At 37.8% G+C, this 15,200-nt stretch overlaps 1 non-coding gene across 1 annotated transcript; it reads right to left on the reverse strand.

The window, feature by feature from the left end:
- Positions 1-14,730: 14,730 nt before the first annotated feature.
- On the reverse strand, positions 14,731-14,834 carry LOC142875296 (U6 spliceosomal RNA). The gene has a single exon (XR_012922691.1). It is a non-coding gene; the product is annotated as a U6 spliceosomal RNA (small nuclear RNA).
- Between the last annotated feature and the right edge of the window lie 366 nt (positions 14,835-15,200).

Consider the following 15,200-nt stretch of genomic DNA (forward strand, 5'->3'; position numbering starts at 1 on the left):
TCATGCAACAAGGCCATCAAGTGGCACCCTCTGAGTGTGGGCAAACGGAGCTCTAGGCACAAATGTCTCTAATTGGAATCTAGGGGCTATTGGTCAATGTCCTATGGGTCCTTGGAGACTGAATGGATTTGTAAAAGGGATTAGGTTGGAGAGGACACAAGTGACCACATCTGTGGATGAGAGTAGTCCCAATGCCTCTAGTGCTTAAATGGCATAAGCAGATTTTCTACATCATTTCAGAGCCATCACTTTAATAGCAAGGTTAGGCAAGAAAGAATGATGAGAAGAACTATTTGGCACACTAAGACCATGAAAGTTTTAAAATGTGGTTTCCTCAGAAAAATTAACAGATACAAAATATAGATTTCTCCAGCTATAAAAACACCTTGAATTCATTCTTGGCTATAATTTATAAATCTCTAATATTTATTTCATAGACTCTTTTCAATGAGGGTTTCTATTTTTTAAATTTTTTATCTCATTTGGCAGATTCAACAGTTGAGGCATCAAATGACTGAACATTTGAGTCTCTGTGTAATTTTAAATGGCTGTCTTAAGCATCTCAAATTCACTCCTGAACTCACCATCTTTTCTCCAAGACCATCTCCTCTTCCTGTGTCCCGTAGTGCAGAGGCTGATGCCACCGTTAACTGAATAGCCCAGGCCAAAAAGCTAGAGGTTATTCTTTAATGTTTCTTCATTCATTCATTCATTCATTCATTGATTCATGTATTCATTCCTTTTTTCATTCAACAAATATTTTAGAGTAACATCTATGTGTAAGGTACTGTAATGGGTGCTAGCATAAACAAATCAGACCTCATTCCTATAACTCTGGTACCTTCCACACCAAAACAGTTACCAAGACCTTTTGATTTAGCTTCATTAACATTGCTTCAATCTGTCTACTTCCTCCTGTCTCCACTCCTACTCCCTTAGCTTAAGACAATGTTTCTCAATATGGCCCTATTGATATATTGGACTGATAATTCTTTTCTGTGTGAAGATGTCCTATATATTGTAGAAGGTTTAATAGCATTCTTGGGCTCTTCCCACTGGATGCCAGTATCACTCACCCTCAGTTGTGATAACCCAAAATGTCTCCAAACATTGCCAAATGTCCCCTGGAAGGGGCAAAATCAGCCCCACTCCCACCCCATTGAGAATCAGTGTTTGAGCCATCACTGTATCACTGCTGAGTTACTTAAGTAAGCTCTTAACAAGTATCCTTCCTTCCTGTCTTCTCTAGTTTGTCATACACATTGTGGGCATCTCCATTTACTAAGCCATTACTAAGCATGATCTCATCTCACCCTAACATCCTACTGTGAGCTGTGTAATTGGACTGTTTTACAAACAAGGCAGTGGGGGTCCAGGGGAGTGACTCACCCACTGTCAGAGATTAAGTACAAGGCAGGATTCAAAACCAAGATCTGCCTAAGTTAAAAAAAAACAAAACAAAAAACACTTCTTTTAACCAATAAGCAATATTTATTATTTATTCTAATATTAAGAACTAAATATATTTTTCTCAGTTAAAATTCATTTGATGACAATCCATGGCCTGACTGGTAAACCAGGATTTTTAGGGCTTGGGCAGTAGTTACTTCTCTCCCTCCTTTTATTATTACCTCCACCCTGACTTCTCACCAGACTCCTATCCCAGTGGCCTTAGTGCTATTCCTCAAACATCTGTGTCTTTTCTGGTTTCTAGGATTTTCCTCAAGCTCCTCACTTACACTGAAAGTCTTCTCTTCACCTCTTGTCTAACTCCTCTCCATTCTTTAGGACTTGGATCAGGTACCATCTTTCCAAGAAGTTTTCTCTGATACCCTCATTCTCTGTTAGGGGAAATATCTCTGCCTCTCTGTCACCTCTGGCATATAATGCCATTCTAGCCCTCATCATACTGCATGTGATATTATGTGTCCTACCCACTGGTCCCACTTGCTAAGGCCTCCACCATTTAACTGCTTGTGTTATGTTGGGAACCATTGTCATGGAACCATTCTATCCTTTGGTTTCTTTACCTGTAAAATGGGAGTGATAACAAGAGCTGCTGCATTAGGTTGCTGTAAGAAATAAGTGAGTTCACAAAAACTTTCAGCAAGAGTGAATGCTAAGCATTTGTTATCTTTATACACATTCCAAAAATCTGTTATACTCCTGGCACATTTTAGAAACTGAAAAAAAAAATCATTGTTTAAATAAATGAATCACTTTCAGGGTGATTCTTCAGTCGAACTTCAGCTATGCTGAGACCTAATCAACTTTGTGTCCCCATATTGATGGAACAGAGCTAATTAGCTCAGCGAAGGTCACTGTTGCCTCAGACTGCAAGGGTGAGGCAGGTATGCTAGAAAGACCTTCCAGGCAGAGCCGAGGATCTTCCAAAGCTGCATTTGATATGCCAGACCCAAAGTAGATGCTATCTGGAACTATTGCTATTGAGGAAAATCAAAAGCAGTTCTAGGTGTCCTTTTACCTCACTTAATCATGTGTACTCTTTAACCTTTTCTTTTGGTCTTTTTGCTTTTTTCATTCTTCCTCTTCATTTCCTCAGAGCCATTTTTTTTCTTTTTACTTTCATTACTCTCTCCTCTTTGTGAGTAGATCTTTCTGTGTCTCCCCCGAACAGTTCAGAGTTAGCAAGTATCTGTCAGAACAAATTTTTACAATCTGGTTATTATTATTAAACAACTTGCTGCCCAAAACTCAAAGAAAATTGTGAGAATGTTACTATAGACAAAAACATCAAACTACTTACCAAATTACTTGGAGGAGGAATTGGCTTGGGGCACTAACTGGCTTGGCTTCATCAGAAAAATGTTTTCTATTTATCTTCCAATAAAAGTTTTTCACATTTCCCATGGAAGACCAATTGTACACATATTTTTACAGTCAGCATTATTTTCCATCATTTATTAAACTCACCATTGAAGATGGCATAGACAAGCCTTAAGGAATGATGCCATTTAAATGCAAATCAAAGCTCCTAAATCTTACACAGATCCATTCCTTCCCATAATATTTTATTGAATTGCTTGATCTGTCAAATAAAAGATTGCATTGTCCTGTATTAAAAGAACTTCTCATGAAAACAGAATTTTATACCAGGGAGATAGATTATGGTTTCCTTGGGAATAAAATTTTGAATTTTCAGACTTTGATGTGATTGAAGTTTTATTCTTAATTTGATTTAACATAGTTTAAGGCATTAAAATATATTTAATTATTTAATAAGCATTCTTTGAAGAATCTCCATATCAAAATGATTGTTTTAAGCAAATATTTGTAAGCTTGAAGTTAGATAAAAGGCACTTTATCCCTCACAATTGGGGATGATCTTGCTTTGAGTTAGAGAAATGCAGAGCATATTGGCCATAATGATTTCAAAAATAATAATTATTTTTTGTCATATAAGAGAGTGTTGGACCAGATCCCTAATGGGTACTATGTTAGGCCCTTTCTGAATTAAAAGATGAATTGAATTTAGCTAGTAGTTTAGGAATCATAAAATTTGTATACTTTTCCTACTGCTATAAAGACATGAAGTTGGGTTAAAAGAAAATTACATATAAAGTGTGCGTATATACATACATATATGAATATGCATATGCTACTGTTTGAATGTATATGTCCCTCCAAAATTCACCTGTTGGTACTTAAACCCCAAGGTGATCATATTAAGAGGTAAGGCCTTTTTAAGAGGTTATTAAGTCATGAGTGTGAAGCCCTCATGAATGGGATTAGCAGCTTCATAAAAGAATGGGGGGAACTCACTAGTCCCCTTTTACCCTTCTACCTTGCAGCATGTGAGAACACAGCGTTTGCCCCTTATGTCACATTCAGAGGCAGCAGCACAATTGTATCTCAGAAGCAGGGACAGTCCTCACCAGACACTGAATCTCACTGGCAACTTGATCTGGGACTCCAGAACTGTGGAAAAGAAATTCCTGTCTTTGTAAATAACCCAGTCTCAGGTATTTTGTTATAGCAGCAGAGACAGACTAAGATATATATATATATTGTGTGTATATATATATACATATATATATATATATGTATACACACACACACCCACACCCATTTTCTTGAATTATAAAATAACTTTTATTTTGTTTTGGTTTTTATTTATAAAGCATTCTTATATTGAGTAGAGGTTTCAGTTATTATTGTGTCCTTTTGAAACACTATGAGTGGGTTAATTTGATAACTGTATCTTATACATAAAACATAGCTACTGTTTATGATTGAGGATCACACCATGATAGCAGTTACTATTGTTATTAATGTTAATTTTAACCAGCAAAGAAATTAGAAGTATAGGTGGGAATTGGACCTCAGTGGTGGTAATATAAATGTCTTGGTCTTCATCTAGCTTCATAAGTCTTAGATATACATAAAGGAGGATCTATTCATTTTTTCAACAGATACTTACTCAGCACTACTATATACCAGGCTATATAATGGGCCTTAAGGATAAAAATAAGACAGCCTTTTTTCTTGCCCTAACATAACTTGCAGTATCTCAGGAAAGACAGACGATGGAGTGTGATATAGGTTTTATGTTCTTGTGGGGTAACGGGGAAAGTTTCTCAGAGGAAAAGACATTTAAGCCAAAGTCTGAAAGATAAATAGGACTTGATTGGTAAAGTGTTAGGGGAGAGTAAGAACAAGCCAGGCAGGAAAAAGGGTTGTATGAAGATCTAGAAACAAGAGGCCGCGTGGAACCTTAAAGGAACTGAAAGAGTTTGGTGTGAGAAAGTACAGAATGGGGTGGAGAGGGCTGGGGATGAGGCAGGAGGCACCAGTACAGGTCATGGAAGGTCTTGCATGTCATGTTATATTTTGATGTCTTAAGAATACTGGGAAAATGTAGAAATGTTTGGAACTGAGGAATGCCATGAACTGAAGCACTGATAATTATAGAAAATCATGTGGGCTACAGTGTTAAGAATACATTTATGGTATTAAGAATGGAGGCAAGGATCCAAGGTAAGAGGTATTTTCAATAGTCTAGGTGAGTGATGATGATGAAATGAATTAAAGTTGTGGCAGTAATGTTGGAGAGATGGACAGAATTGAAACATAATTCTTTTCTTCACTGTTTATTGACCTGGTAATGGATTAAGCAATGAGAGAGAAGTCACAGATGGCTCCAGGTTTCTGGCATGGGTAACACTGCTACCATTCACTGACATAAAAACACAGGAGGAGGCACATCATTGGGAAGATAATGAGTTCAGAGTTTGAAATTTTGAGTTCAAGGTTCTTAGATGCCTCTGGTCAAAGCTATTCAGTAAGAAGTTGGCTATGTGGCTCCAGTTGTCTGAAAATAGGTCAGACTTAGAAATATAGATTTGGGAGGTATGTTAATAAGTTACTGAACAAAATCCATGTTTTCTCTGTTGTCATGGGCACATGAGTAAACTAAATTTCCCTATGTCCTTTCCAGTTGGATGCTGCTATGTAACTGAAATCTATTCAGTAGAATGTGAGGAGAAGAAAAATACCCCGCATATGGGCCAGACCTATAAAAACCTATCATGTGCACTGTGTCATAGTCTTTTCTTCATGGAATGGGGATTTCTTTTTTTTAACTGAATGTTGAAGACAGCAGCACCACTGTCAGCCTACGTTTCTAAATGACAAGAGAGGGGCCATTCTGCTAACATTTTCACCTACCTAATACTGCTGCAGAAGCAATATCTAAACTGAACTATGAATGAGGAATTATATGTTTAGGGTGTGAGTTCGGTACAGCAATGAGGCGACCATAGCTAATTCAGGAGGCTTCTGAATGAAGATGGGTAAAGAATAAAGACCTGAAGCCACAGGTGACATTGCCCAGAGAAAGAGCTGGCCTACTATCTATTGCTACATTATCAAATTACCACAAACTCAGTGGCTTAAAATAACACAAATGTGTTATCATACAGTTCTGGAGGCTCAGAAGTCTGAAGTGGGTCTTATGGTGTTGAGGTGTCAGCAAAGCCATATTCCTTCTGGACACTTGAGGGGAACATCTCTGTCTTTGCCTTTTCCAACTTCTAGAGGCTTCCTGTGTCACTTTGACCTCTACTTCCATCACCACATCTCCTTCACTGACTCTCCTGCCTTCCACTTTCTCTTATTAAATTATATTGGGCTCTCCTGGGCAATCTAGGATAATCTTCCCAGCTCCAGGTCCTTAACAGAATCAGATCTGCACAGCCCTTTTTGCCACATAAGGTAAACCAGGTTCTAGCGGTTAGGATGTGCACATCCTTGGGAACAGAACTATTCCTCTTCCTGCTACAAGACTGTGGAATGACATAGGAAACACATCCGAAACAGCACTTTCAATAGCACCAATTTAAAAGCAATGGGCAGGCCAGGCTTGGTGGCTCACGCCTGTAATCCTAACACTCTGGGAAGCGGAGGCAGGAGGATCACTCAGAGTCAGGAGTTCAAAACCAGCCTGAGCAAGAGTGAGACCCTGTCTCTTTCTATAAATAGAAAGAAATTAATTGGCCAACTAAAAATATATAGAAAAAATGAGCCAGGCATGGTGTTGCATGCCTGTAGTCCCAGATACTCAGGAGGCTGAGGCAGAAGGATTGCTTGAGCCCAGGAGTTTGAGGTTGCTGTGAGCTAGGCTGACACCATGGCACTCTAGCCTGGGCAACAGAGTGAGACTCTGTCTGAAAAATAAATAAATAAATAAAAATGAAAGGAATGGCCAGAGGAAGAGGAGACAGCAAGGGAACCATGAATGAACATATAAAGACATGAAGAAAAACCAGGGAGTGTGGTGACATAAATAATATGGGAAGAAAGAGGGAGCAATTGGTTGCATTTCTATCACTGAGGGATTAAGTAAGATAAAGACTTACAGGCCGGGCGCGGTGGCTCACGCCTGTAATCCCAGCACTTTGGGAGGCCGAGGCGGGCGGATTGCTCAAGGTCAGGAGTTCGAAACCAGCCTGAGCGAGACCCCGTCTCTACCAAAAATAGAAAGATATTAATTGACCAACTAAAAATATATATACAAAAAATTGGCCGGGCATGGTGGCACATGCCTGTAGTCCCAGCTACTCGGGAGGCTGAGGCAGGAGGATCACTTGAGCCCAAGAGATTGAGGTTGCTGTGAGCCAGGCTGACGCCATGGCACTCACTCTAGCCTGGGCAACAAAGTGAGACTCTGTCTCAAAAAAAAAAAAAAAAGACTTACAATCAGTTGTGGCCTTTTAACAATCTGCTTGAGTATAGCAGTAAGAATAAAAGGCTAAGTTGAGTCGTGGTTGGGAGAGAGAACTATGGAGATAGTTGGTAAAGACAATTCTTTTAAGAAGTTGGGCTTTAAATGGGAAGAAGAAAACTAGGGAGAGACACGGGGGGCGGGGGGGGGGGGAGTTGGAAGCAAGGGAGTCCTCTCCTCACTGGAAATACATATGCATGTGCCAGTGACATTAAGAGACATTAAAAATAAAGAGTGAGATGGAATAATCAGATTTAAGGAGGTGCTGGACTTTTGAGAGTGCCGAAATGCCACACAGAATGGGTGCATGTTGACCAGGAAAAGCTTAATCATGCTATTAGGAAGCTACACGTACCCCACCAAAATCTGACACGTGTATATATATATGGTTGACCAATCCTGACTGCTGTGTGATTTTTCTCTTGAAATGTCAATGAGCTATATGCCAAAGCAGAGACTGTGGCAGTTAGATTAATAAAGGTTTGTGTGGCTTTCTCCAGTCAGGAGTGGTGGAAAGACCATGGAATAAGAGGTTTTAGAAAACTGGTGAACAAAGGGATGTGGTTATGGCATGGAGGGAGCTGAGTAAAGATAGGGGACAGGGACAAGGGACTCTATAAAGTAAAGATATCAAAGAAGTCAAAGAACTGGTGTGTTGGGAACAATAAAGTGAGTGAAAGAGGCTACGGTTAACACGTGGTTAAGAATGACTCTGACTGCTTTATTTGAGAACTGACCCAATCTGTAGGTGACAAAGTCTAGGTGTGGCCATGGGTGGGGGAAAGTTCTCAAAGGCGAGACAGGCCAGGAACCAGGAGGCAAGGTTGTCAGGTGAAGTCACCCAGGATGACGTCAGGCCTGAGGGTGGAGAGGATGATTGCTGGCCAGGTGTCAAAGTCTTCCAAGAGACTTACAGCCCCATCATCAATAAATAGGCAGAGTGAAAACTCAAAAGCTGTCCCACAAAGGCAAAACATAATCAGACAATTACCGGAATGATTCAATTTAAAAAAAATGTATAGCTTTTTAGGAAAAAGAAACCTTGCCTCTTTTTGCCTAAATGAATTCACTTGAGAATTTACAATGTCCCAAATCATTTTTCCCGTCTGAATACTTGACCGCTAGCAGGACAACCTTGGGTTCCATCTGTCCTAAAGGCCTGAGGATAGATTAACACTGCACTTACCACATTTACTGCCAGTGAAAGTGTACAAGAGAATGCTATCAACTTTCTTCTCTGTTTGGTCAAATTACAAGGAAAGGGCTGAGATGAAGAGAGTTTGGAATAGAGAATGTGCAATGCCACTAAGAGTATCCCTGCCTCAACTCTGCATTCCACCTTCTGAGCAGCAAAGGCATTGCTTGCTCATATAAGCTCCTTGACCCCATGATTCAGCCCTGTCATAAAAGAATATTTTTAAAAACAGCTATAATACTTTGTACTGTTTAATGTACTTTGTAAGGCAAGATAAACTAGAACCTTCCCTTCCCTCCAGGAGCTAACAATTGTGTGCATATTTTAGCTATCTAAAATCATAGATTAAACCATTTAGTTAAAACTTCTACTTTATCTGAACAAAGTGCAAGTAAATTAATAAGTGCTTTTTAGTGGTAATAAACAGGGGGATTCCTAAGAAAGGGCTCATCAGAAATATTGCCAACTGTCTTCTGTCTTTTTCCAAGTGCCATGTACCCAGAGCTGAAGAAAACACGAAAAGAAGGCACACACACTGTGTGTTAATTTGATAAGTGCTGAAGACACTTGCAGTCTTCTTTAGAGCATCCATAATGTACATGGGGAACATTTATAAAACATAAAATTTTATCAACTATTTTAAAATCTTCTGAAATAAAAAATTTATATATATATATATCATAACAGGGATAGGTTCTGTTTGCTCAAAGACATGTGAGATATGGCTTCCATTCTCACATAACTCATGGCATATGGGGAAAAGCAGACTTGTGCACAGGTCAACTACATTGTGCCATATGCAGGGACTTGTGAGCCAGAGAGGCAGGGTCATTCATAGGGGAAGTTAGGAACATTCTTGTAGAGGAGGTGACATTGGAACCAAGTCTGGAAGGCATTGCAGAAAGTTGCCCAAGAGGGTTGAGTGAAGGTGAGAGATGGACTCTTCAGGTATAGGCCATCTCCAAAGTTGCTTTCTCTGACTAACATTACTCCAAATGACTCTCTTGCTTTCTCTTCCACAATTTATTAAATATTTTCATAACTAGAAAGATGAAACTCCAGAGAGTCTATGATTCAGAAATTCATTGGGAAACACTGAAATCCAGAATAAAAGAAGTGCTTATTAGAGCTTCTCCAGGAGACGAACTGAAACTAAGCACGTCACTAAATGTCTGCAAAATAAATAATTGCACAGGCTAACCAGTGCTGGGACAAAATGTGTAGAGGAAGAGAATAAAAAGAGGTGATAAAGGCAAAAATTCAACACCGAACAATATCTCTAGTGGTTATGATGATCCTTATTTTTATTGCTCTTAGGATTCTGCTCAATGCCATTCAACGCCATACTAATTAAATGATGCATAACTTGGTTAAAGTAGGCTTTATTGTTCCATCTCCTTGCACAAATATTCTGTGCTTGCTTATGATATTTTTGAAATTGCAACTGAGTCATTTACCTTGGGTGGGGACCCCAGGCCCACAGTGAGCAATTGTTTATTGGGAGGGACAGGCAAGGCAGAGTCATGCTTTACAGTCAAACTTCTGCTGTCTCAGAGGCTGACAATCAGGATTTGATGTTTTTTTGTGTGTAAGATAGAGTGAGAACCAGATGTACCAGAACATAACAAAAATATCCCCCATTCTCCAAGTTTTTAAAATGGGGAAATCTAAACCTAGGCTACTGTAGACCAGCAATAGTCAAAATTGATGGGGCTTCCCAGATATTGTGGATAAATGCAAGTATTTTAAAGAATGGTTTGAGTGACTTCCTATTCCTGGTCTGACATGTAAGAAGCTTAGAAGTCACCACTTAGTTCTATCAAGTCAAATCTGAACAAACTAAAAAAATCAACAATTTTTTCTTAGATCCTTCAGAGGAGTGAGATCACAGGGCAAACTGCTGCCTCCAAAATTGGAGAAACAGACAGAGAATCACAACTTACTGGGGGAGAACCAGTTCCAAGGTGGCAAAATCTGAACTATAATTTATGAATTGCTAGAGGTTAAATATAAATAAGTCTGAAGTTAAGAACTCTAGAGGAACCCAGTCATGGGGATTCCCAGAGTTTTTTAGAGTTTCACCTCCTATAGCTCTACCAAGTTCTCATTATGAATATTGAATAAAAATTTCCTAGTGCTTCCAGCATGGGAGAGGAGCAGCAACCATTCTGAAATACACCAGAGCATTCTGTTCTTAACAAGGCTGGCCATCAGAAGAAACCATTTTACCAGAGCCCAACATGTTTTACCAGAGCCTAACCTAACCAGCGGAAGGGAAATACCCAACTCAAGCCAGCTCTAGCCATCTTATCTCACCAGAGGGGGAAAAAAGATTGAGAAACACTAGTGAAATTTATAATCCAGTGGCACAGGCTCACCAAAAAACTAATACCCAATTATGGGAATATAGAAGGCTTCCCCTCCCTACAAACCTTACAACTGCATTACTAAAGTCCTATTAAAAGCAGTTTCTTTTACCTGGTACATCATGTCCATCTTTCAAGAAAAAAATTACAAGGTATACTAAATGGCAAAAAAAACATAGTTTGAAGAGACTGAACAAACATCAGAACCAGAGTCAGGTAGAACAGGAATGTTGGAATTACCTGACCAGGAATGCTAAGAAAAACTATAATTAATATGCTACAGCATTTAAGGAAAAAGTAAACAATATGTAAGAACAAATGGATATTATAAGAACAAAAAATGAAAAGTCTAGAAAAAATTAAAAAGAAATTCTAGAGATCAAAAATACTGTAACAGAAATGAAGACTGCTTTTGATCAACTCATTAGTAGATGGGACAGAGTTGAGGAAAGAATCTCTGAACTTGAGGATATAATAGACCTCAGGAGAAAATGAAAGAGAAAAAAAGAATGAAAATATCCCCATAGTATTCAAGAACTACAGGATGATGAGAATACCAGTAGAAGAAGAAAGAAAGTAAGGAACAGAAGAAATAGTTAAAGTAATAGTGACTGAGAATTTCCCTAATTCTCAGTAGGTAGTATGATAGTAAGACAGTAAAACACAGATTCAGGAAGCTCAAAGAAATCTAATAAGAATAAACACCCCCCAAACCTACACTTAGATGTATCATATTCAAGCTTTAGAAGGTCAAATAAAAAGGAAAAAAATCTTGAAAAAAGTCAGAGGAGACAAAATAAAACCCCCTACCTATAAAGGAGCAAAGATAAGAATTTCATCTAATTTATTCTCAGAAACCACACAAACAGAAGTGTGGAATGAAGTATTTAAAGTGTTGAGAGAAAAAACCCCACCAATTTAGAGTCCTGTACTTTGTGAAGTTGTCCTTCAAAAATGAATAAGAAATAAAGACTTTCTCAGACAAGAAAAAATTGAAGAAATTTGATGCCTGCTTTGTAAGAAATGTTTAAAAAGTTCTTTGGAGAGAAGAAAAATGATATAGGTCAGAAACTTGGATATACACTTAAAAAGGAAGTGCATAGGAGAAGGAATATATGAAGAAAAAATAAAAACTTTATTTTCTTAATCTTAATTGATATAATAAGAAACAGCTTGTTCAAAATAATATCAACAATGTATTTAATGAACTATGCATATGTGTATATATGCATATATACTTATATAAGTGAAATGAATGAAAGAGATGATGGAGAAACAAGAGGGAAGAAAAATTAGAAATATTTTGTTATTATAAGGTACTTTCACTGCCCATGAACTGGGACAGTATCAAAGTTTACTTGGATTAATTGCAAATGTATATTGCTAACTGTATAACACCATGAAGAAGAAGAAGAAAGAGGAGAAGGAAGAAGAAGAAGAAAAGAAGAAGAAGAAAACGAAGAAGAAGATTTTGCCTTAAAAATTCTCATCTTTAGTATGTTTATAATAATGTTAAATAAATACCAGCTTTGGATTAAATGTGTGTTTTCAAATGTATAAGCATCCATTGGCCCAATGAGGATGTCAGGATTAGGTGGAAACATGGCATAAGCCAAATGGTTAGAAAAAGTAAAGGTAAGACACAGCTCTTCATGCAAGGACAATGGTCTTGCACAGAAGGAAGCAAACCAGAGCACCATTCTTGAGGCTCTGAGAAATCCCACAGTCTTAATTTAAAAATAAAATGCCCCAAGACTATCACTAGGGAGCTATCCCTCATTGTTTAGAGCAGTGTATCCCAAGTTGTTTTAATAGCTGATATTTAAGAACTTACCATGTGCTTGACACTGTTTTAAGCACTTTATCTATATTACAGATAAGGAAACTGTGACACAGAGAGATTAAATGACACGCCCAGGGTCATTAACCACTTCAGGACCACACTGGCCGCTGCGAAACCTTGCCCACAGCCGGCACTCACAGTCTGCTCGATGGTGTGTGCTGTGCATTGAGGACGAATCCGTTTTGCTCTTGTGTGATGAGGAAAGCTTTAAAGCACTGAAAGCTTGTTTTACTTTACAGGCAGCTTTACTTGTAATGTAAATCAGAATAGGTAACATATACATATATGTTTTCATTACGTTATGTTTAAATGTTCACAATTTTATTTTGATAAATGAAAAATTAGAAAAGTCATATCACGGCTGTTGGCTAAAGTCGCCGTGCGTGTTCATCTGTGGCTGTCGACTATAGTCGACGTTCGTACCGAAGTGGTTAAGCTATCAAGGGACAGCCAGGATTCTAAACCAGACTTGAATTCAGAGCCTATACCCTGAAGTTTAGCACCAGACTGTCTTGCACCGCGCATAAAGAGGCCAGAGTCAGTCAAGCTCTTTCTTGCCCCGTGTGGCCTGGGTTTTCATCACATTTCTTTCCTAGGACACATACCACTGACAAACAAATTCAGCAGCCTCTTGCTGTCATGTCAGAGAAGATGGAAGGCAGCAAAAAGCCTTGAAGTGTTAATATCTTTGTTTACTTTGTCTTGGTTAGCTTTTGATTCACCCTCAAATCCTTCTGGGAAGAAATAAAGTTAAGTTTGGGAACAGCTTTCTGGGCAAGGTCTTGAAGGCTCAAGGGATACTCAATGATTCAGCACAGAGCATGCAGTCAAGAAATGCTTGCTTGAACAAGTGACAATGAATGAATCAGTCAATTCAATCAAATATCTGAGTAGCTATGGATTCAATGACTTGTTTATCTCACCCATTACGCGCTCATATCTTTCCTGTGTCACACTTTAGTCAAGTTTAACTCTTTGCCACATTTGTCACAATTTTCTTTCTTTGTGGCATTGCTTGTGTTTGTTAATTCTGCCTGGAAAACCCTACTTTTCCAAAACTACAAGTTTAAAGCCTGCTTATGATTAGGTCTAACTCAGACATAGCTTATCTTTATTAGAGAAAACTAATTTATCCCACCTCGGATATCATATATCATACTCACTGCATACTGCAGTTGGTTCTGTAAATGAATTATCTCCTAACAGGAAGTTGTTTAAAAGGAGCTGTCATTTCTGCTGTATTTTTTCTGTGCCTTTTAGCGTCTTATATGGTATAGAGGGGCATCCAAAAATGATAGTACTGGGTTTAAGTGGTGAGCATTTATGAATAAACTTTGTATGCCATATATTATACTATTTACCAATGTTTGATTTATATATAATTCATATTTTATCAACAGAATAGCTCAATAATTAGTTAACCATCTGTTAGGAGTATTTCAAATTGTTTTCTCACACTTTTCCTTGTGTTCATAATTGCATGTGCTTTTTTATGAATTAATAGCCACAATGAAGAAATCACTTCAAAATTTAATAGAAATGGGATGTTTTGCTTTATTATCTAGAAAAGTTGGGATTATTAATGAGCAAAAAAGGTAAGTATATATTAAACTGACACTTAGAATGTTATTTTTAAATAATAATTATTCATTTAATGCAAGAGTTCAAAATCATATTTGCTGTGATTCTTTTATCATAAAAAACACTCAGAGTTGCCTGTAGATCTTTGAATTTTCTGAATTTAGTTCCTAGCATACAGATATCATATGTAAAGGAATTAAAAAAGAAATAAATTATCCTGATTATTCAAAGAAACTCTATAAGAAAATAATAATGGATATGATGCTTAAATGTATTTTTTAAAAGAAGTTCATATTACCTCACTATTCTGATATATTTTGCAACTGTTATACTTCTATTTACATTTGGGAATGCAATTTAAATATTAATATTTGTAGCATTTTATTTTTTGACATGATATTGTTGCCATCCATATTGTGGGAAATTATTTCCTATTTTTACATGGCATTTAAAACAGAAATATATATGTCTGTATATATATAATATAATTACAATGCTTATTTTTTATATGGAACACTTCATGAATTTACCTGTCATCTTTGCACAGGGGCCATGCTAATCTCTCTATCATTCCAGTTTTAGTGTATGTGCTGTTACAGCGAGCACTACAATGCTTATAAATGCATAAACCCACATCTTCCTGTGCCAGAGTGGATTGCATTTAAAGAACAGCCCAACTAGCCCAATAGTATTCTAGTATTTACTCTTATTTCTCTTTCAATCATTTAAGCAGGTCAATGGTAAGTTAGTTTTAACGATTTTCATTTCTTCAGGTCTCTGAAATTCCTGGGAACCATTCATTCTCCCTCACCTTAAGAGTTCCATCTCTCCTCCTTACCATTCTGATCTCTGAGTCTTCTCTCTGCTGCTTTTAGCCATAGAACACCTTCTAACTGGACCCACCCAACACTCTTTACACACACACACACACACACACACTGCACACAAACAACATCCTCACCATGAACAGGT

This window comes from Microcebus murinus, chromosome 13 (assembly GCF_040939455.1).
Source record: "Microcebus murinus isolate Inina chromosome 13, M.murinus_Inina_mat1.0, whole genome shotgun sequence".
Taxonomy (NCBI): domain Eukaryota; kingdom Metazoa; phylum Chordata; class Mammalia; order Primates; family Cheirogaleidae; genus Microcebus; species Microcebus murinus.